General features: G+C 43.1%; 1 long non-coding RNA gene across 1 annotated transcript in view; it reads right to left on the reverse strand.

Moving 5' to 3' along the window:
• Nucleotides 1-24306, reverse strand: part of LOC141141604 (uncharacterized) — a 184210-nt gene that overhangs the window by 47736 nt on the left and 112168 nt on the right. The gene's annotated exons all lie outside the window — the stretch shown is intronic.

Consider the following 24306-nt stretch of genomic DNA (forward strand, 5'->3'; position numbering starts at 1 on the left):
GTCGTGTGACGTTGCACCCAAACAAAATTGACATAGTTTTTTTCCCACAAATAGAACTTTCTTTTGATGGTATTTGATCACCTCTGCGGTTTTTATTTTTTGCACTATAAACCAAAAAAGAGCGACAATTTTGAAAAAAAAGCTATATTTTTTACTTTTTGCTATAATAAATATCCCCCAAAAAATATATAAAAAAACACGTTTTTCTCAGTTTAGGCTGATATGTATTCTTCTACATATTTTTGGTAAAAAAAAAATCGCAATAAGCGTATACTGATTGCTTTGCGCAAAAGTTATAGTGTTTACAAAATAGGGGATTGATGTATACATTTTTATAATTTTTTTTTTTTATTAGTAATGGCGGCAATCTGTGATTTTTATCATGACTGCGACATTATGGCAGACAAAGCAGACACTTTTGACATCATTTTGGGACCATTGTCATTTACACAGTGCTATAAAAATGCATTGATTACTGTGTAAATGACAATGGCAGGGAAGGGGTTAAACACTAGGGGGCAATCAAGGGGTTAAGTGTGTCCTAGGGAGGTGTTCTAACTGTGGGGGGGATGGGCTTCCACTGACATGACAGCGATCACTGCTCCCGATGACAGAGAGCAGTAGATCCCTGTCATGTCACTAGGCAGAACAGAGAAAATGCCTTGTTTACATCTCCCCGCTCTACCTCTCTACACCGCAATTGTGGGCGCCGGTGAACATCGAGTTCCTGGGACCCGCGGGCACGCTCCTGCGGCATGCATCGGGCGCACAGCAGATAGGCGGCAAATTTAAAGGGACGTACAGGTACGCCCGTTTGCCTGCCTGTGCCATTCTACCGACGTACATCTGTGTGCGGCGGTCGGCAAGCAGTTAAAAATACCGGATATCTGCTGCCATAACAACGGTATTTAGCTTTAAAGTACCGATGTATAATGACGGCGGCTGGTCTGTAAGTGGTTAACTGTGTGCCTAACAAGTGTAATGTGTGCTGCTTTTACTAACAGATCTGTGTGTTTTTTCTCTCTGAACTCAGAGTTGATTTCAGGGATAAGAAACAGACAGATCACTGTCATTGCACAGAGTTCTGTGTGTTTGTCAACACAGAACTCTGTGCTGTGATTGGCCACAGCCGATCAGCAGATTTAGCCATAAATCATTGGCTGAAATCTGCTGACAAACTCATGTTGTGTCCAATCGCAGCAGGGGTCAGCAGGGGGCGTGCGTATGCGCGCCGCCAAACCAAGAAAGACATCTACTGTGAGTGGGCCGGCAAGAGGTTAAAAAATGTCATTAGCATGTTGATTAGGGGACAGATTCAACTTTAGATTTAAAATAGCATTCTGTGATGCCCACAGAGACTGTGACTGGCACAGCATGCTGGGAGCTGTAGTCACTTCCATAGGTAATGTTTGCCACATATTCAACAGCAAGTGTTTGTTTTACCCTTCGCCACACACCTGTATCGGGTTGTTTGAACAGCAAATGTCTATTGAGCTTGTCTGACCAGACTGTGACCAAGATGAAGACTGTGTGGGCTGATATTCCTGTCTGGAATGTAAAAAATAGACAGAGGTAACGTCTTATTTATACATCTTCTGTAACTTTTCATACATGAAGGTTGAGTCATGGTTTTTGTAGGCTCATCTTTGTTCCAAACGCTATCGATAGGCTGGAATATAGAATGGAGCTTGTTTTAGAATGACTTTTTAAAACATTATATATAACATATTTTTTTTTTTCACACGAATAAAGCTTTTTTTGGTGATATTTGATCACCACTGTTTTTTCTTTTTTTTGCGATATAAGCCAAAAAAGACCAAAATGTAAAAAAATAGCCAACTTTTACTTTCTGCTACAAACCATATCCAATAAAAAAATATAAAAAATCTAATTTTTGCATAAATTTTAGCCAAAATGTATTCTGCCACATGCCTTTGATAAAAGAAAATCCCCAATACCTGTATATTAATTGGTTTGTGTGAAAGTTATATTATAGCGCCTACAAACTATGATATACTGTATATGCTGGAATGTTTCTTTATTTTTTTTATACTACTAATGGCGGTGATCAGCGACTTATAATGGGACTGTGATAGTGCGGTGGACAATCTGACACTAACTGACACTGGGGGAACTGACTAACTGCCACTGACCTCACCAGTGTCAAAAATACAGTGATCAGTAATAGTATTATACACTGTCACTGTACTAAGGACACTGTGTCAGGTCACCTTGAGGCTAGGTGACAGATGCACACCGTTGGGATCAGGAGTGGACCCTATGGCTGACTGCTGCGGATGGGAGTCTGGGTATAAGGAAGGCAGGGCCACTGGAACACCAACATGCATTCCACCGGGGTAAGAGCGTAGGATTCCCTGGGGAGCGGAGTCTAAGAGCCAGCAGGTGTTCACCAGAGCCTCTAGTGGTGAGGATGGACTGGGCTGCAACTGGCTCCAGGTCGCGACCCCCAGGGTCCCCCAGCTCACACCCACAGTAGGCAACAGGAGGATAGGGATAGTAAGGGAATAAGCCAAGGTTGGGGCCACAAGCAGACAAGGACAACAGAGTACACGCCAAGGTTCAGGGTCACAGGCAAACAGGGATAGTCGGGGACACGCCAAAAGGTCAGGGTCACAAGCAGACAGGAATAGTATGGAACATGCCAAGGTCGGTAACAGAATAAACGTAGCACACACGGCAGGCAGGAACAGGAAGCCAAACACACAAAGGTTGATCAGCAGGTTTGACCTGCAGTGCAGAGGTTAATATAGAGTTCTCTGATAGGAGCTGGGGTGGAGCCATGCTAGAGGAGAGTTAATAAAAGCAGTCAGGTGAGAGACAGCTGGTCTTTGGAGATGAACACATGGCGACAGGTAAGCTGACAAACAAACTCTATTGCATAACCATGACACACTGGCTGGGAAGGGGGTTAACATCTAGGAGCAATCACGGGGCCAAATGTGTGCCTAACTGTGTGCAATGTATGTAATGTGTGCTGCTTTTACTAATAGATCTCTTAGTTTCTCATCCCTGCTTTGCATTTTTTGTAGGCGTTCTGTACCCCATCTACGTACAGAACACCTCCAGGTTGTCATATTGCATTAACTTTTATAGAATATTACAGATTGAAAAGGTAAGGTCATTTTTAATAACATTAATTGACGCCCCACAACAACGTTAGCTTGTGACGAAATGCGTTGGGAGGAGCGACATGCTGACGTCACCGTGCTACATGTGATCCCGGAAGGATGGATGTTTTTGCTGCAGCCGGCCGGCTTGTTCCATTCATGCTTGTATTAAGCATTTTTGATGTAAGTGCAATATGTTTTTTATCTGTTTATTAAAGAAGAAGGTTTTTACACTATGCGAGTATTATCTATTTTTGGAGGATCTATATAAGTACAATATTCTGAGGGAGGATTTCAGTACTACGAGTCTTGTGGAGTGTTCTGGATGAGTAACCGATACGATTGCAGCTGTGCCTTTGGTTTATTATATACATACTCGGTGGGAGTTGCCAATGGAATATCCTCTTCATCAGATAAAGGTCCTGGCTGGGTATTATCCACAAGTGATAGAGACCTTCCGTAATAGGAGGTCCATTTCAGCTGATAAGCAAGCATTCCACGTGGAGGAGGTTGCATTTTAGACATGTGCAATTAGTTTTGTTCTGAATTCTTTTAGCGAATTTCGAAAAAATTCAGTAATTCGGAAATATCCGAATTAACAAAAACCCATTTAACAAACTATTCCGAATATTCGTAAATTAGAATATTCGAAAATTTGTAAATTCGAAAAAATTCATAAACTCCTAAATTCGAAAATCTGAAAAACCAAAAATGTGAAAATAATAACTAACTAATAAAAACTTAATAATTACTAACTATTAAATTATAGATTTTGGAATTTCCTTCAAATCTGGCTGTTAGGGAACGTAACAAATACGAATTTTTCCAAAGTTGAGAATTATCCAAAATAACGAATGCCGCACCTAAACATCACATTTTTTGGAATTTACGAATTGCCATCATAATGAATGACCCGAAAAACGAAAATAAATCAATAAAAAAAGGAATGACACGAAAACGAACACATTTTTCAGCAGTGCACATATCTATTGCACTTTTTTTGTGGTGTTGGATGCTAATTTCCTATGGAAGGACACTATATATTTTAACCAGTTGTATTTTGGACTCTGTTCACTGTTCATATTGGTGGTACTATATTGACATTTGGGGCTCATTTTTTCTTTTCTATATCTTTTCATTTTGTTTGAGCACAATTTATATGTTAGGATTGAGCGCAGCTCTATTTACAATCTATATCTATTTACTGTGTATATCTCACAGGAGAGTTGCTGCTTTTGGGGTTCATATTTATAGCGCAGTTCTTTTTCCTTTATAATAATGTCATTTTGCATTAACCTTTATAGAAAATTACAGATCGAAAAGGTAAAGTCATATTTAATAACATTAATTGACAATATGGTTTGTGTAGAAATTATACTGTATATGCCAAGGTTGCATAGAAATGCACAGAGACCCAGCAATGATATCACTGAATCTAAAATAAGGTATGTAACAAAAAAACGAAAGGTTTTGTATAAAAGTGTCATTAACATGTTGATTGGGGGAGGGGGGGCAAGGCCAAATATAAGCAAATTAACCACTTGACCTCTGGAAGATTTACCCCCCATTATGACCAGGCCATTTTTTTTGCGATACGGCATTGCGTTACTTTAACTGACAATTGCTCAGTCAAGCAACACTGTACCCAAATAAAATTTAAGTCCTTTTTTTTCTACAAATAGAGCTTTCTTTTGGTGGTATTTGATCAACTCTGCGGTTCTTATTTTTTGCAATGTAAACTAAAAATACGAACAATTTTGAACAATTTTGAAAATTAAAAAATATATATATTTTTAGTTTCTGCTATAAAACATATCCAATAAAAAATTGGAAAAAATCTAATTCTTCATCAGTTTAGGCCAAAACTTATTCTGCTACAAATTTTTAGTAAAAACAATCCCAAGTGTATATTGATTGGTTTGCGCAAAAGTTATAGCGTCTATAAACTATAAGATATATATATATATATATATATATATATATATATATATACATTTTTTTTACTAGTAATTGCAGCGATCAGCAACTTATAGTGGGACTGCGATTTTGCGGCAGACAAATCGGACACTAACTGACACTTTTTGGGGACCACTGACACTTATACAGTGATCAGTGCTAAAAATATGCACTGTCACTGTACTAATGACACCGGCTGGGAAGGGGTTAACATCAGGGACAATCAAAAGGTTAACTGTGGGGAGGCACTTGTACTAGGGGAAGGCATGGATCCTTGTCCCTGCTTTGCAGGAACACAGGGTCCATGTCTTCTGTACTGACAGAACGGCGATCTGCCTTGTTTACATAGGCAGACTGTCATTCTCCCTCTGTACTGAAGGATCGGCGGGTGCCGGCGGATATAGAGTCCTCTCCTCAGTACCCACTGTGTATAATCAGTAATCCCAGTAGTGCCACTTTGCCGCCGTATATCTAAGTTATACAGTGGGCAAGTGGCTAATATGTCGATGGCGGGGGGGGTAACAAGGCAAAATATAAGCAGATTAAACTTCAGCTTAGGCCCCTTTCACATGGGCAATCTGATGAGGTCCACCCGTTAGTTGTTAAGGTGGACCTGATTGGACCCTCCAGTCTCTTTTATGGAGCAGTGGTCCGATCCTGTCTGCCAAAAACAGATGGATGGGGGACCTATTCCCTCATCCATCTGGCAGATCGGATTGGATAGCATCGGATGGAAACAGACAGGTGGTCTGTTTCAATCTGATTGCCCTATAGACGAGAGCGGACGTGGACCTGTCATCTGCCTGCCCAGTGGGGATCAGCGGAGAGATAACCCACTGAGCAAGCGGATTCTGTTTCACAGAGGTGCCCATGTGAAAGGGGCATTAAAGGCTAAGTTCACCTTTTTCTTATTTTTCTAGCTTCCCTATGTACCAATATAGCATTAATGTACTTCTTTTGCAAAACTTAAAACAGCTTTCCATTAATTCTACACAGGCTTACCTCACTGTCCTCATGGCTGTCTAAAAACACTGCTCCATTACTTCTGCCTTACTTCCTGAACAGACTTTAGATCATGACACAGGAAGGAGTTGATCAGCTGAGGGTAGATGATGCAGGGTGTGTGCTAATGAGATCAGCTGGTCAACTCCTTCCTGTCTCATGACCTAAAGTCTGTTCAGGAAGTAAGGCAGAAGTAATGGAGAAGTGTTTTTAAATAGCCATGAAGACAGTGAGGTAAGCATCTATAAAATAAATGGAAAGCTTTTTTGTTTTTGCAAAAGAAGTACATTAATGCTATATTGGTACATAGGGGAGCTGGAATTTAGAAAAAAAAAAGGTGAACTTAACCTTTATTTAAGCCTGCACTAGTCACATGTGTCTTCATAATATTTGGATATTGGCAGTGCTTGAGGTTATAGTAAAGTTACAGTGTGGCTGACAAAATGACAAATGGAATGGATTAATAAGATCAATAAAAATCAATAATGATAATGAAAAATGACAAACTGCTGCCTTTTATCGTTTTTTTTAGCAATTGCATCCCAAGAAATGTGCAGTCCTAGAAACAGGTCTAGGCTGCCTAACCCCTAGGAAACAACCACAGGCAAACACCCTACCTGACTTTCTTTCCCATCTAGCAATGCAGGTAAATATTTTCCACTAATATGTACTGATAAAATCATAGAAATATGTGACACGTTGGGTAGCATCCTAATACTTATATAAGATAAAAAAAGCTTATGAAAAGTAAACCAAGAATTGCTCATTCCCACAAGCTGCGATCTGATTTCCACAGTGCTAAAGTATTTCATAATTTCTGGAATGCCTGGTATTCCGAAAATGATATGCAACGCAATGGGAAAAAAACTGCAAGCATTGAAAACAAGCAGGTTGAAAACACAGCATTGAAAAAAAAAACTATCTGTTACCTTGATAACAATCCAGTAACATCAGAAGAGGGAATTAATCCGCAGGCATAGGGAACGCACACAACATTCTGGGGGAGCTTAAACAAGAGGACCTGTCACTCACCGCAGACATTATTCCTCCTTAATAGCCGTTATGCACTCATAGACTTTTCACCCTAGACGTTTTGTTTGACATCTTTGCTGTGCGTCGGCCCATTTAGCTGTCTGTCTTGCATGAAAGGTTTATAGGTAACATTACATACAGACTGTTTGGCAAAATGCTTAACATTGCTAGTCTGCATCATTTCAAGAAAACAGCTCACACTCATTAATCTGGTGGAATTCCAGCTTTACACCCTAGCAAAAAAATCTTTCCTGTGTGATATATATTAGCACCCTCTTAGATAGGTTGCTATTTAGATCAGGTCAATTTAGTTCTGGTGGCTCTCCTGTAATGAGTTGAGAAGCTGGGCTGGGCCTTGGGCTGTTTTGGGCTCTGCAGGCTGCAGGTTTAATGGATTCCTCATTTTCTGGAGGATTCCATGAATATAGTGGATCGGGAGAGCCAGATAAGCAGCCTGAATATTTATAAGGTTCTAGCCAATACCTGGGTCACGGTGCCCAGTAGATGGCTGGATGGTGCATAAATAGTCTGGGGCCTGAGGAAGCCTTCTTCTTGTCCAGAAGGAGAAGTTCCCAGCCTGCAGGGCTGCTGCCCTGGAAATTCTACTTGCTCTCATCGAGGTCCCAGCTGTGGATGGAGTTCTGCTAAAAATTTAGAAGCTAAGCGAGGTTTTCACTGGGGATCCAGTCTGGATGACTTACAGGGGAATTGTCTGTCTTATATTGGATAGAGGCATCCAAGTATCCAGGGAAATTGTGAGTAAAGCCCTGAATGGGGGATCCCAGTGACTACAAAGGTGAGCACCATATATACTATATTGTCGAAAGTATTGGGACGCCTGCCTTTACATGCACTTTAATGGCACCCCAGTCTTAGTTCGTAGGGTTCAATATTGAGTTGGACCACCCTTTGTAGCTACAACAGCTTCAACTCTTCTGGGAAGGCTGTCCACAAGGTTTACAAGTGTGTCTATGGGAATCTTCGACCATTCTTCTAGAAGCGCATTTGTGAAGTCAGGTACTGATGTTGGACAAGAAGGCCTGACTCGCAGTCTCTGCTCTAATTCATCTCAAAGGTGTTCTATCGGGTTGAGGTCAGGATTCTGTGCAGGTGAGTCAAGTTTCTCCACCCCAAACTCGCTCATTCATGTCTTTATGGACCTTGCTTTTTGCACTGGTCCAAATCATTTGGTGGAGGAGGGATTATGGTCTGGGGAGGTTTTTCAAGGGTTGGCTTGGCCCCTTAGTTCAAGTTAAGGTGTCAGCATATCATTTCAATTTCCTGCTCCCAACTTTGTGGGAACCAGTGTGCAAACCAAGTTCCATAAAGACATGGATGAGTGAGTTTGGGGTGGAGGAACTTGACTGGCCTGCGCAGAGTCCTGACCTCAACCTGATAGAACACCTTTGGGATAAATTAGAGCAGAGACTGTGAGCCAGGCCTTCTTGTCCACATCAGTGCCTGACCTCACAAATGCGCATCTGGAAGAATGGTCAAACATTCCCATAGACACACTCCTAAACCTTGTGGACAGCCTTCCCAGAAGAGATGAAGCTGTTATAGCTGCAAAGTGTGGGCCAACTCAATGTTGAACCCTACGGACGAAGACTGGGATACCATTAAAGTTCATGTACGTGTAAAGGTAGGTGTCACAATACTTTTGATAATATACTGTATCTCACTAGGAAGAGCGTGGTGTATATTGGCAGGAGGCAACTGATGATCCTGTGGCTACATGAGTAAGCGACCCCAGTGTTGAACAGTTAGTGACTGTGGGTAGCTTTGTTTTAAACTCTGGAAGGAGTACTAGTCACCATCTGCATAGAGATCCTGTGGGACTATCCTTTTCGTACTGTACAGCCAGAGAGTTGAAAAGTCCTCAAGGTATTAAGTTCTACAGTTTATTGGGGTATCTCATGTTTCCTCTCCGTATCCCAGTTCATCACTCCCAATAAAAACCCTAAAAAGAAATCTCTAGACTGTTCTTTGAAGCCAGTGGAAGAGTGATAAAAATGCTGGGTGCTTGGCTGTGCTTTAAGTGGGGAAAAGGGGCTGTATTCACCATCTGTGCTCTACATTTAGATTTATCAAAAACTGGGAAGGGAATACCTTATGCAAAAAAAAGATTTAGGAAAGCCTTCACACTATATTTGTAATAATTTATTCATTTACAGAGATTGTACAATCAGATTGTGATGTGTGTGTGATCACCTTCAGGATTTAAATTGTATTCTTGGTACATCCATTACCAGGTCTTCAAAGTCCAAGACGTTATGGCCTAGTGAAGGTGAAAGAGCTGGCATTCCTTCTCCCCAGATGAGTCAGGGATTTGATAAACATAGAAATACCTGCACTTCTATTTACATTTCAGAATTTTTATATAGGCATTGGAGTAAAACCAGTTTTCCCTTCACCTGGGAATTCAGGAATTTCCTCTAAGTTTAGCATGTGTTGTACCTGACACTGAAACACAACGCAAAGCAGACTAAACTCTGCCAATCAGACTGTAAAAATGAAGCGTGTCTGAAATGAACTGCCAATGGTAAATCTATATCACATAAAAAACTGACGTCTTTTATAGAATAGATGTATATCTGTCATTGTTTTCTTTTGTGTATGTTATCCAGCATGTGTCTAAAGCCTGATACACACATTATGCTTTTTGTTGTTCAAATCAAAAAAACTGAGAGGTGTCTGTACTAACTATGCAATGTTAGTACAGTGATCTCCCTCGCTATGTATTATGTTCTGACAGGGGTAACCTCCCCCAGAACACAGTGGTCAGTGCAGCCATTGGCAGCAAGTGCTGATCGGATGCCAATTGGCTACTGGTTTTCCAGCATGCTCGTTCGACAGAAGCCAGTCGTAAGATCAGATTCTGTCAGACAAGCAGCTGAAAACGGGCTGAATGTTATCCAGTTCCCAGTGGCGGCTCGTGTTTTTTTGGGGGGGGATAGCAAACAACCCCCCCCACGTTGGCTACTCCCCCCATGCGTACTCATCCAAGCAGGCCCTGGCGGGTGGGTTGCGCGCCCTCGCAGGCAGCTGCGGGCTCCGGTGGCAGCGGCGGGCTGCAGGCTCCGGCGGCAGCAGGGTTCCATGGATGGCAGGCGGGCTCCTGTGTCTTCTCTGCGGCTCCTCCCTTCTTCTCATAGGCATCCAATAGGATGGCCTGTCCTTTCAGCCAGACGGGTGACAGGTATGAGACCTGCTTCCCGATTGGCCGGGAGGAGGATCAGTGTTGCAACAGCAAATATTCATTCGCTGTTGCAACACATTTGGGTGGGCTCCGGACGCAATGCTCTGCTCCCCGAGCCCACCCTATTTTGAAGCCTATTAGAACCTCTGGCTCTAATTAGTGCTTCGAAAAACACACCCCCGCCATAGGAATCCATGCGTCCGGTGTCCTGAAAGGGGCCAGGCACATGGATAGGGTGGGCGGCACCCGTGCGCCTACAGCGGAGGGACCCCTGCCGGTTCCTACTGTAACGGCTGATTTTGGCTGACATTTGGCCCATGTGTACAGGGCTTTGGGCTTGTGATCACGGTCTGAGAAAATAGAAACAGTCTTCCAGCAGCAGTCAAAGTAGATTCTAGGCATAAGATATCTGTGACAGTGACCATTTCTCTTTGTGTTTGGTCACATCAGTTCAGTTTGTGATAAAGTGATGCTTGCTATAATTGTCCTGTTTTAAGTTGAATACTGTTTATGATACTTTTTTTATTTGTACTAACCAGTGGCGGCCGCTCCATATGGGGAGCAGGGGTGCCGCCCCCCTAATCCATGCACCCTGCCCCCAATGTACATGCAGGGTGCCGGAATGCATGGATTTCTATGGGTTTTTTTTTGCAGTACTTGATTAGAGCCAGAGACTCTAATTGGCTTTAAAAAAGGGTGGGCTTGGGGAACAGAGAACTGTGCCTGAGCCCACCCACTTTTGTGACAATGGCGAATTAATATTCGCCATTGTCTTCCTGCTTCTCCTCCCAGCTAATCAGGTAGCAGGTCTTAAGACCCGATTGGCTGAGAGGAGAAGCCACCACATTGGCCAGGAGCAGGGGGGAGGCGCCGAGGAGGAGACACAGGGGGAAGCCGCTGAAGCTGCCCGCGGCCTGGATGGGGTAGGTGCAGGGCTGATGGATGGACGGTCGACCGAGCGACATGGGGGGTATGGGGTTTGATCAACCGAGCAAGTGATGGGGGGTGGGGGGGTTTGACCAAGTGAATGAACGGGGGAACAGGGGAGGAGTCGGGTGGTTTGTTTGCCGATCTTCCAAAAAATTAGAGCACCAGCTGAGACTGGTACTAACCATTATATTTTCTAGACAAGCTTTCAGGGCATACTCCTTTCTTTTAAGGATGATGGTTTAAAGAGTAAGTTCACCTTTACAGAAAATCTTTAAGGTGAACGTACACTGGACCCCACCCCCCGGTCCTGCTAACCTGGATTCCAGCTGTACCGGACTGGGGGGTTGAAATCCCTTTCTCTCCTCTTCGCCCACTGTGACAGGACGGGCTACGCGGGTTCTGATTGGTCGGCTCCGACCTTGTGATGGCGCCGACCAATTAGAATGCTCCTAAACGTACCTCCTGACAAGGTATGTTTTGGAGATTAAGCTGTGGGGGATTTCAAAACCCCAGACGGTGCAGCGGCGACCCGATGTGTCAGTGCGGGTGATCGCCGCGTGGTGGGGAGGGCATCCTCTGTAAGTTCACCTTACAGATTTTTCTGTAAAGGTGAACTTATACTTTAAGGTCTCATAAACTGTGGGGTTTGTTATGTGGTATACACTTTGTGATCAAAAGTATGCGGACCCCCTTCCAAATGATTGAGTTTAGGTGTTTCTAGTGAAGATTTCTAATAATGCTACAATATGCAAAGACAATTTAGGCCTCATGTACACTGCTGGTAAACGGACGTTTAGGAGCAGTTGGGCATTTTTTTCAACTGCTCCTGAACTCTCCTCAATGTTATCTTATTAGTACATGCACACAGGGTCATTTATAGTCATTTCTAGGAAGTTGAGTTTAGAGGCTTTTTTTGGAACCCAAAAAAAATGCGTTCAGAAGCTGTGTTTAGAGGCATTTCAAGCACCAAACATGGCTACCCGCGTTTAGGCGTGATTTCGTCTGGAGGCATTTTTAAAGGGAAACATTTTATTCATTACTTTTGAGCCTGGAAAATGCTAAAAACACACCAAAAACTCAATTATCACTGCCTGAAAGTTAATATACCATGTGATATTCCCCTCATCAGCCAATTATGCTGTACAATACACAACTTGTATTACTTGACGCTGAAGTTGAGTCACCAACAGACGTTCCTCTGGTGGCACGCTTTTCCCCATGTTGGTGTCCATGCGAACTAGACGGGGTCTAACCATTTCCAAGAGAACATCAAAGGTGGCAATTGCCATGCGTGTAAAATTTTTTAAAAATCTCTGGGTAATTACGCAGCTGAACATAGATATTAGAAAGTATTCTATGGACATGCGTTGAGCCATCAATGGATGTGTCCATTAGCTACGAACTCTGGTCCTCTCACGCAATTTTCTACATCTTTGGAGCCTCAGCAAAAGCAACATCAGGAGCATTTCCTCACACATGCTCATCATGGGATCCATATTAGCAAACCAACCAAAAAATAACAGCTATCTACAAGCACACTGCTTTCTCAGCTGCTACTCACACTGTTCTCTCACAGAATGGCTGAAATAGTTCATAAATACTTGTTTAGACAAATGTGCAGTGGCGGCTGGTGCTCAAAAGTTTTTGGGGGGTGCAAACAAACTGAAAAATTCGGAAAAAACCCCCATCAATCGCAGCCACTGTGCCATCAAACGCAGCCACTGTGTCCATCAATTGCCGCCACTGTACCATCAAACGCAGCCACTGTGCCATCAAATGCAGCCACTGTGCCCATCAATTGCCTCCACTGTACCATCAAACGCAGCCACTGTGCCCATCAATTGCCGCCACTGTACCATCAAACACAGTCACAGTGCCATCAAACGCAGCCACTGTGACATCAAATGCAGCCACTTTGCCCATCAAACTCAGCCACTGTGCCCATCGAACGCAGCCACTGTGCCATATCAAATGCTCCCACTGTGCCATCAAATGCTGCCACTGTGCCCCACCAAATACAGTTACTGTGCCCATCTTATGCAGCCACTGTGCCCATCTTATGCAGCCACTGTGCCCAATCAAATGCAGCCTCACTGTGCCCCATCAAATGCAGCCTCAATGTGCTCCATCAAATTTGCATTTGATGCAGCCTCACTGAGTCTCATACTTACCGTACAGGCAGCTCCGCTCAGGCCGTGCGTTCCATGGAGCTGCTGACGTCACTTCCGGTTTCCCTGTGGAACAGGGAAACCGGAAGTAACCTCTTAACTTGAACAACAACGCTCCCACCCGTACTAATACTACGGGTGGAAGCTGTTCGGCGCTCTGGAATGCGCCACAAAGCAGGTCAAAAGCCTGCAAATGAAGCTCCTCGTCTGCAATCTCGTGATTGCAGACGAGGCATTGACGTGGCACTTCCCATAGTGCACTGTGTCCGGTGCCCGAACACAGTGCACTTAAAGAACATTTTTTTCTATTTTTTTTTTTTTAAAGGGGCCTGTTTAAATTTTTTTTTTTTAATTTAAAATTTTTTTTAATGACTGCTGGCTGGAGGTGGTGGGGGGGGGGGGTGCCCCCTATGGATGAGCCGCCACTGCAAATGTGCACTTTCAACCTTGTGGCAACAATTTGGGGAAGGCCCCTTTCTGTTCCAGAGTAACTGTGCCCCAGTGTACAAAACAGCACCAAAAAAGATATACATAGTTTGGTGTAGAAGAACTCAAATGCCCTGACCTCATCCCTACTGAACACCTTTGGGTTGAATTGGATAGCTGATTATAAGCCAGGTCTGCTTGTCCAACAACAGTATCTGACCTCACAAATGTTTTTTGGTTGAATGGGCACAAATTCCCACAGACACACTCCAACATTTTGAAGTGGGGCCAATTCTTTATTAATGTCCATGGTCTTGGAATGGGATGTCCAACAAGTTTATATACTGTACATGTGTAATATTAAAGTCCCAAACATGCGCTTATATAGTGCATTTACATACAGTTACAACAAAATGTTTTGGAATGTCTCAATTTCTGCTTGAATACCTCCAAAATAAACATGAACATCATAATAGTAAAGATGGTATTATTAAAAAAAAAAACGAGTGCACAGCATTTTGCATTTTCATCAATTGGTTTAACCCCTTCATGACACAGTGATCACATAATCGAGGACATCTCTGATTGGTTCCCAATTGTCAGTGTGGACCACAGCTGCCAGACAGGATTGAGAGCCATCAGCCCTCAGCCTGCCAAAGTGTCACTTGCTGGCTCTCAAAGACAGAAGGTCTATTATGGGTATTGTGCTGAGAGCATTAGCATATAGTTTGTGGGCAGGCAGGGATTTAACAATCAGGGTCTTCGCTAGAAATACTGTAGGCATGTAAACCTGTTGGTTAATAACATTTTGAAAAGAGGGTCATTGGACCCATATATGTTAGGCAATTTTAGAGGTGTGGTTTGAAGGTGCCCTCTCCTATGCAGTATATACAAACTATTGTTACTTCAAGAAAGATATATATACAGTAAATAGATATATATACAGTATATATATATATATATATATATATATATATATATATATATATATATATATATATATATATTATATACAGTATATACACACAAATGTTTTGCCTTGCATTTATATTTTAAATTGAATACTTTGTTTTACAAGGTAACAGTTCACATATACTTTAACTGTTGGATTTCTAGCATGCGATTATTACCAGCGGCTATAGCCGCTACCAATAATCACTGTGTTCTCCCACCAGGGACGGCTCCCCACCCCTGCCAGGAGAACACAATAGCTCCATGGGAGGGATTCCCCCAAAACTGACTGTGTTGATGGGGGAATTGAGTGATTTTCTTTCCTGTAACCCGCACAATTTTGTTCCCACATGTCAGTCCCGATTTCAGAGGCAATTTCAGGGGTTTCTGCACAGATGTCAATGAAAATTCGGATGGTGCCATTGCCGACTATTTGGCATGGGATTTGACATGTCAAATCCCATGCCAAATCGTATCAATGTGAACCAGGGCTTAGTTGTCGTTTTGTAGCGATGTGGACTACGATCATAATATGGTACAATTCCCCATCATTCTTTACCTATAGACATATCCCTCTAGTGCTGGGTGCCAGTGACTGTCATTACATCTGTGAGCCCGACCAGAAAGGATTGTGGGATTAGTAGTCTTTCAGACCGGTGTTTCCTTTGCATGATATGACATCTGAACCACACATCTCAGGGATCCTACCACCCAAAGAGACTCCTGGGAGGAACTTTAAAAGGGCCCAGAGATCCGCGCCGCTCTCTCTTCTTCCTGGACCTTGCTGTTCGGACATCTCCCTGTGCGGGAGGGGGAGGCTGCGGCCTACTACACGGTGAACAAGTAAATCCAACGGGGCCCGGAAGGTGTAAACCTGCCTGCTGTTCATTGGACATCCACGCGGCACCTACCCAGCAGATCTACACTACGGCCGCCTGCATCCATCAGCCGTGGGTCATCACCAGTCTTTTGCTGAAGGATGTCTCTTCCAGGATCGCTATCTGCAGGGTGAAAGCCGGTCTGGTCGTTGGTGAGAGGGCAATTGCCCATCCTTTGCAAACCTTCTTTGCTACTATATCTGAACACTGTGTACAGACACCTTTACCTTGGGAACACTTTATTGCATTACTGTTTGGAACACTGTACATAGACACCTTTACTTAAAACCACTACAAGGAGCACTACTAGCTTGCTTAAGCCCCTTGGCTATTACCATACCACTGTGCCTTATCGGATACAATCTAATGAGCTCCAACTGCCGGTGAAGACTATCAGGCCTGCATCTTGGACACTGCTGGTATTACCATATAAAGGGCCCTACTCTATCCCCTGTTTCCTCTGATCTCTCATTAGGATATAAAAGTTGAATAGGCCGGCCTGGGGTTCCCCTTTAGTGTAAGACTGCCTGTCCTAGATAGCTACCCTTTTATTGCCTTTACGGGTTATGCTTCAAGTGGTAAATCATTGTACATATATGTAAATTGTGCTTTTGTGCTGTTGTACTGTGTTAAGCTGCCTTTTAGGGGAATTTTTCTTTCGAGTCTGGGCTGTTATCCAACACTCGGCTGACCAATTCCCCTTTTCTGTGTATTAATACCACATTACTTACGCCAGTAAAAATGTATATACTATAAACATATTTGACTTGTGTGACGTGTCTTTAAAGGTGTTGTGGAAGATGTCTGAACCCAGAGTGTCAGGTGGGTTGGAATGTTCACAGGGTCATGGCGATGCAGAAGAACAGGTAAATCCAAGCAGTCCAGAAGGGGACCATGCTACACTTTAATAAAGGAGTAGAGAATTTTTCATTTAGCTTAGTGAATATAATAGAACTAGGTTTACTTATACCCAATCATGCGCAAAGGAAAGTTAAGATTTTGGCTTGTACATGACCTCCTGATTAAAGTCAGCTTTACCTTGTTCCCTCAACTACATGAACATTCACTTTGCAAAGTGAAAATAGTTTATTCCAGTAATAAATAAGCCCCACAGTGCCTATAGTTTAAACAAACTGAATTGTTACAGCTTTGGTGGGAGAAGGTATTTTTTGTAAAGAGCAAGGCACAAGTGTGCTGTCCTATTTTGAAGCGAGTGTAGAGGAAAGCTGGAGTAACAGGACAGGAACTACATACATTAACCACCTAACAACCGGCCCATAGCCGAATGACGGCTGCAGGGCGGTTGCTTAACTCTGGGAGGACGTACTATGACGTCCTCCCGGAATTCCCCTCTCGCGCGCCCCCTGGGGCGCGCACCCGAGCACATCCGTGACCGCCGGGTCCAGAGGACCCGCCGCATCATGGATCCCGGTAAATGGCCGCTGATCGCGGCCGTTTACCATGTGATCGCGCCGTCATCTGATGACGCCGGTTCCTCTCCTCCCCTCCTGTGTACCGATCGGTACACTGTGGAGGAGAGGGAGATGGATGGATGGCTGCAGCGCTGTGGGCTGGATGTGTAGTGCCCACAGCGCTGCACAGAGACATCCAGCCATCCATCCATCCATGCTCAGCCATTCCTTCTGCTGTGCAATACTCTGCAAAGCCCACATTACTCTGCAATACCCCCATAATACTCTGCAATACGCCCATAATACTCTGCAAAGCCCACATTACTCTGCAATACCCCCATAATACTCTGCAATACCCCCATAATACTCTGCAAAGCCCACATTACTCTGCAATACCCCCATAATACTCTGCAAAGCCCACATTACTCTGCAATACCCCCACAATACTCTGCAATACCCCACATTACTCTGCAATACCCCTACAATACTCTGCAAAGCCCTGCCATACCCCGCCATACTCCGCCATACCCCGCCATACTCCGCCATACCCCGCCATACCCCGCCATACTCCGCTATACCCCGCCATACCCCGTCATACTCCGCCATACCCCGCCATACCCCGCCACACTCCGCAATACCCCGCCATACTCCGCAATACCCCGCCATACCCCGCCATACTCCGCAATACCCCATCATACTCCGCAATACCCCGCAATACCCCGCCATACCCCGCAATACCCCGCCATACCCCGCCATACTCTGCAATACCCCGCCATACTCCACAATACGCCGCCATACTCCACAATACCCCGCCATACTCCGCAATACCCCGCCATACTCCGCAATACCCCGCCATACTCCGCAATACCCCGCCATACCCAGCCATACCCTGCCATGCTGAGCCATGCTCGGCTGTACTCGGCCTCTGTATGTGGCCAGGCTGTGGAAGTCTCACACATGTGGTATCGCCGTACTCAGGAGGAGTAGGAGAATCTATTTTGGGGTGTCATTTTTGGTATGTACATGTTATGTGGTAGAAATATTGTATAAATGGACAACTTTGTGTTAAAAAAAAAAATGCGTTTTAACCACTTCCCGCCCGTCGGCCATCATACAACGTCCTTGACTTTGTGCGGGGATATCTGAATGATGGGTGCAGCTACAGGCATCATTCAGATATCAGCTTTTTCAGCCGGCGATTCCCTACACCATAAGAATGATCATAGCGGCTGTTCCACTGCTTGATCGTTCTTACGGGAGGCGAGAGGGGATGTCCCCCCCTCCCGCGCTTCTACCGACTCACAGCTACGATCGAAGCCAGGATCGTTTTTTTTTTTTTTTAAATTTCAGGCTTCCCAGCCTAGAGGTGAGATGTGGGGTCTTATTGACCCCATATCTCACTGTAAAGAGGACCTGTCATGCCATATTCCTATTACAAGGATGTTTACATTCCTTGTAATAGGAATAAAAGTGGTCAAATTTTTTTTTTTTTGGAAAAAAGCATCAAACTAAAATAAATAAAGTAAAATGAACAATAAAAAAAAAAATAAAAATTTTAAAGCGCCCCTGTCCCTGTGTGCTCGCATGCAGAAGCGAACGCATACGTAAGCCCCGCCCACATATGAAAACGGTGTTCAAACCACACATGTGAGGCATCGCTGCGATTGGTAGAGTGAGAGCAATAATTTTGGCCCTAGACCTCCTCTGTAACTCAAAACATGTAACCAGTAAAAAATTTTAAAGCGTCGCCTATGGGGATTTTTGAGTAGCAAAGTTTGGCGCCATTCCACAAGCGCATGCAATTTTGAAGGGTGACATGTTGGGTATCTATTTACTTGGCATAACTTCATCTTTCACATTATGCAAAAACATTGGGCTAACTTTACTGTTTTGGTTTTTGTAAAGCACAAAACAGTTTTTTTTCCAAAAAAAACGCGTTAAAAAAATTGCTGCGCAAATACCATGCGAGATAAAAAGTTGCAACGACCGCCATTGTATTCTCTAGGGTCTTTGCTAAAAACACATATATAATGTTTTGGGGTTCTATGTAATTTTCTAGCTAATAAATGATGATTTTTACATGTAGGAGAGAAATGTCAGAATTGGCCTGGGTGCTCCAGAATGCCTGAAGGTGCTCCCCTGCATGTTGGGCCTCTGTATGTGGCCACGCTGTGTAAAAGTCTCACACATGTGGTATCGCCGTACTCGGGAGTAATAGCAAAATGTGTTTTTTGGTGTAATTTGTGCTATGCATATGCGGTCTGTGAGAAATACCCTGCTAATATGACAATTTTGTGGAAAAAAAAAAAAAGTAAAAAAAAAACCTTGATTTTGCAAAGAATTGTGGGAAAAAATTACAACTTCAAAAAACTCACCATGCATCTTTCTAAATACCTTGGAATGTCTTCTTTCCAAAAAGGGGTCATTTGGGGGGTATTTGTACTTTTCTGGCATGTTAGGGTCTCAAGAAATGAGATAGGCCGTCAGTACTTTAGGTGTGATCAATTTTCAGATATTCGCACCATAGCTTTTGGACTCTATAACTTTCAAAAAGACCAAATAATATCCACCGATTTGGGTTATTTTTACCAAAGATATGTAGCGGTATAAATTTTGGCCAAAATATATGAAGAAAAATTACTAATTTGCAAAATATTATAACAGAAATGAAGAAAAATGTATTTTTTTACAGATTTTTCGGTCTTTTTTCTTTTACGGCGCAAAAAATAAAGAACCCAGCGGTGATTAAATACCACCAAAAGAAAGCTCTATTTGTGTGAAAAAAAGGACAAAAATTTCATATAGATACAGTGTTGCATGACTGAGTAATTGTCATTCAAAATGTGAGAGCACCAAAAGCTGAAAATTGGTCTGGTTAGGAAGGGGGTTTAAGTGCCCAGTTGTCAAGTGGTTAAATTACATTCAAGAAATCTTGAATTTGTTAAAATAAGCAGACTTTGTAACTAAGGTAGAAGGTTTTTCTACCTTAGTTGCATGGTCTGCTTGTTTTGTGACGCTCCCCTCCAAAACACTGCATTAAAGCGGAGTTCCACCCACATTTTTCACTTTCCACTTTGTAGCACTTATGTCCATCCTGAAAAATGAATTGGCAATTTATTTATTTTTTTTAAGGTTCATTTACCTTATTTATGTAACTTATTGTTACTTCCTCCTTTTGCAGCCGCAACAACGTACGTCATTTCCGGCTTTGCATTGGCTCTTGGGAGATGAGTGTCATCACTCTCAGGAGTCAATATGCATCGCTGGCTCGTAGCATCGTGGTGTTTCCAAACCGAAATGGACGCAATGTAAGGAGGCGCTAAGCTAAGGCTTTTGTTGCCTTTGTTACCTAGTGTCTTATGAGGAGTAATCAGCAGTGTCAGGGGTGCTGGAGCATAGCAGACCGGCGTTCTTTCTTTACAAAGGCAGTAAGCATCTCAGCCTCATTTACAGAGCCTGGAGGACAGCAAGAAGGAGGAGGAGGGGGAGAAGAGGTTTTCATAGCAAAGGGGCGGCAACTTCCTCCGACTCCGCCGTTGCTATGGAAACCTGACCTACAAGCTATGGGACTAGCTTGCAACGCACTGCGCATGTGCATGATCGGCAGGTGCATGTTGGGTAGCCAGCATTCACGGAATCCCGGAAGAGGGACACTGCGGCTTCAGATGCCCACACTGGAGATGGAAGCCCTGTTCAGGACCTGCACAAAGTAAATAAACAATGCTGCAGGAACACAAAACTAGGGATGGTTACCTTTATTTAAATGCACAGGGCCTGACTATTCTAGGGGTATTTTTAGTTTAAAAAAAAGATTTCGGCCGGAACACTGTTTTAAAGTACCTGGGGGAGTGTGGAGGAAGGTAAGTCACTTTCACCTGTCCTTAAGCAAACTAAATAGTACATATGTTTAAGCTGTAGACAATACTTGCTGCAGCAGAACTACGAGCTGAGAACCAACAGCTGAGTCTTTGATTGAGCTGATCTCACTCCAACCTACCCCTAGCGTACAGTTACAAGGGGTGTTTTGTGATGTCCTGCTGTGATTGTTATTTTCTAATTCTTATGTACAGTATCTCACAAAAGTGAGTACACCCCTCACATTTTTGTAAATATTTTTTTAGGTCTTTTCATGTGACAACACTGAAGAAATGACACTTTGCTACAATGTAAAGTAGTGCGTGTACAGCTTGTATAACAGTGTAAATTTGCTGTCCCCTCAAAATAATGCAACACACAGCCATTAATGTCTAAACCGCGGGCAACAAAAGTGAGTACACCCCTAAGTGAAAATGTCCAAATTGGACACAAAGGGAGTTATTTACTAAAGGAAAATCCACTTTGCACTGCAAGTGCACTTGAAAGTGCACTTGGAAGTAAAGTCGTTGTAGATCCCAGAGGGACATGCAAGGAAGATAAAAAACAGCATTTTAGCTTGCACATGATTGGATGATAAAATCAGCAGAGCTTCCACTCAATTCAGATCTAGATTTAGATTTAGAGCGACTGCACTTCCAAGTGCACTGACAGTGCAAAGTGGATTTGCCTTTCGTAAACAACCCCCAAAGTGTCAATATTTTGTGTGGCCACCATTATTTTCCAGCACTGCCTTAACCCTCTTGGACATAGAGTTCACCAGAGCTTCACAGGTTGCCACTAGAGTCCTCTTTCACTCCTCCATGATGACATCACGGAGCTGGTGGATGTTGGAGACCTTGCACTCCTCCACCTTCCATTTGAGGATGCCCCACAGATGCTCAATAGGGATTAGGTCTGGAGACATGCTTGGTCCATCACCTTTACCCTTAGCTTCTTTAGCAAGGCAGTGGTCGTCTTGGAGGTGTGTTTGGGATCATTATCATGTTGGAATACTGCCAAGTGGCCCAGTCTCCGAAGGGAGGGGATCATTCTCTGCTTCAGTATGTCACAGTGCATGTTGGCATTCATGGTTCCCTCAAGGAACTGTAGCTCCCCAGTGTTGGCAGCAATCATGACACTCCCACCACCATGCTTGATTGTAGGCAAGACACACTTGTCTTTGTACTCCTTACCTGGATGCCGCCACACACGTTTGACACCATCTGACACCATCTGAACTAAATAAATTGGGGTGTACTCACTTTTGTTGCCAGTGGTTTATACATTAATGGCTGTGTGTTGAGTTATTTTCATGGGACAGCAAATTTACACTGTTATACAAGCTATACACTCACTACTTTACATTGTAGCAAAGTGTAATTTTTTCAGTGCTGTCATATGAAAAGATATAATAAAATATTTACAAAAATGTGAGGGGTGTACTCATTTTTGTGAGATACTGTGTATGCATTCTTTTGTTTGCCTGTTAAAAGAAAAATACCACATTTACTATCCTTTTCTTTTTTAAAGTAAGATTGCCTTTACTAGGATTGATCAGAGAGGTTAAAGTGGTTGTAAAGCCTTAAATTTTTTCACTTTAATGCAATCTATGCGTTAAGGTTAAAAAACCTTCTTTGCTGCAAAATCCCCCCTCCAGCCCCCCTCCACTTTATTCTTACCTGAGCCCAATCCGATTCAGCTATGTGCACAAGAGCAGCGGCTCCCATTCCTGCATCCCTCCTACCTGGGCAGATCGATAGTACCAGAAGTCATTGGCTCCCACTGCTGTCAATAAAATGCTGTGCCGAACAAGGCCCGCTCTGTATTAATAGATTAGATGCAGACAGGTTGGATCGGGAGCGAGCATGCACGGGCGCCCCCCCCACACGGAAAGCTGCTTTCCATGGAGGCACTTGCCGAAGAGGAGAGGCCTAGAGCACCAGCAGGGAAACCCCATAAAAAGAGGATGGGGGCTTCTCTGTGCAAAACAAAATTGCACAGAGCAGGTAAGTATGACATGCTTGTTATTTTAATTTAAAAAAATACGAAGATTTAATGTCACTTTAAGGTGGAATTATTGATTGGAAGTGGAAATCTTAGTATTGCTGTTGAGCTGTAAAATTTTCTTGAACAAAAAAATGTATTTAGTAATGTAATTTAGAGATAATTTTCTTATCTTTCTAAATCTGCATATTTCATTAAACTAATGTAGCCCTCTTATGGGGGGGGTTATGGGAAAAGGCCCTCCCCAAACAGGATGTTGCGCTAAACTTATAGGTAAACAGGAGAACCAGAACCTTTGCTAAGTGGAAGAGTAATACAGATGCCAGTGAGGGGATTCACTTCCCGGGAAATTAATCTAAACAAAGTAATTGGGAGCAGAACTATTGTAACCAGCATTTAACATTAACCATGAGTACATACAGTGCCTTGAAAAAGTATTCAAAACATTTTCCACATTTTGCCATGTTACAACCAAAAACGTAAATGTATTTTATTGGTTTACAAATAAATATATGAAAAGTGTGGCCTGCATTTGAATTCAGCACCCCTGAGTTAATACATTGTAGAAACACCTTTCGCTGCAAATACAGCTGCAAGTCTTTTTGGGAATGTCTCTACCAGCTTTGCACATCTAGACAGTGAATTTTTTGCCCATTCTTCTTTGCAAAGTAGCTCAAGCTCTGCCAGATTGGATGGAGAGCATCTGTGAACAGCATTTTTCAAGTCTTGCCACAGATTCTCAATTGGATTCAGGTCTGGACTTTGACTGGGTCATTCTAATGCCGCGTACACACGATCGCACATGCAGCGGACACACAAAATCCATGTTTTTTTTTCCGATGAATGTTGGCTCAAACTTGTTTTGCATACACACGGTCACACAAATCTTGTTGGAAATTCCGAATGTCAAGAACGCGGTGATGTACAACACCTACAACGGCACTAGAAAGGGCAAGTTCAATACCAAGTGCGCCACCCTTTGGGCTCCTTCTGCTAATCTCGTGTTAGTAGAAGTCGAGAAGTAGAGACGATTCGCGCTTTTCAACCTGTGCTTTTCCAATCATTACTGCTCTTCAGTTTGTACTTGTGGGTTTGTATCTGGTTTTCAGTGCTTGCCTCGCAAGGTCCGTATAAAATACATGGAGTACTTTGCGGGTAGGGGGACCATTGGTATGCCAGAAAATGTTTAATAAACATTTTAAAAATATTTTTTTTTTTATTGAAACTGAAATAATATTTCCTTTGATTTACTGCTTGTGTTTCTTTTAGCTGTCTCCTAGGTTCTCCAATGGGCTTTTTTTTTTTTTACATCTTCTTCAATAATATTTGATAAATGAGGTGATAGTCTCTTCTTCAGCAAACTAT

The sequence above is a fragment of the Aquarana catesbeiana genome, linkage group LG04 (genome assembly GCF_042186555.1).
Source record: "Aquarana catesbeiana isolate 2022-GZ linkage group LG04, ASM4218655v1, whole genome shotgun sequence".
Lineage (NCBI taxonomy): Eukaryota > Metazoa > Chordata > Amphibia > Anura > Ranidae > Aquarana > Aquarana catesbeiana.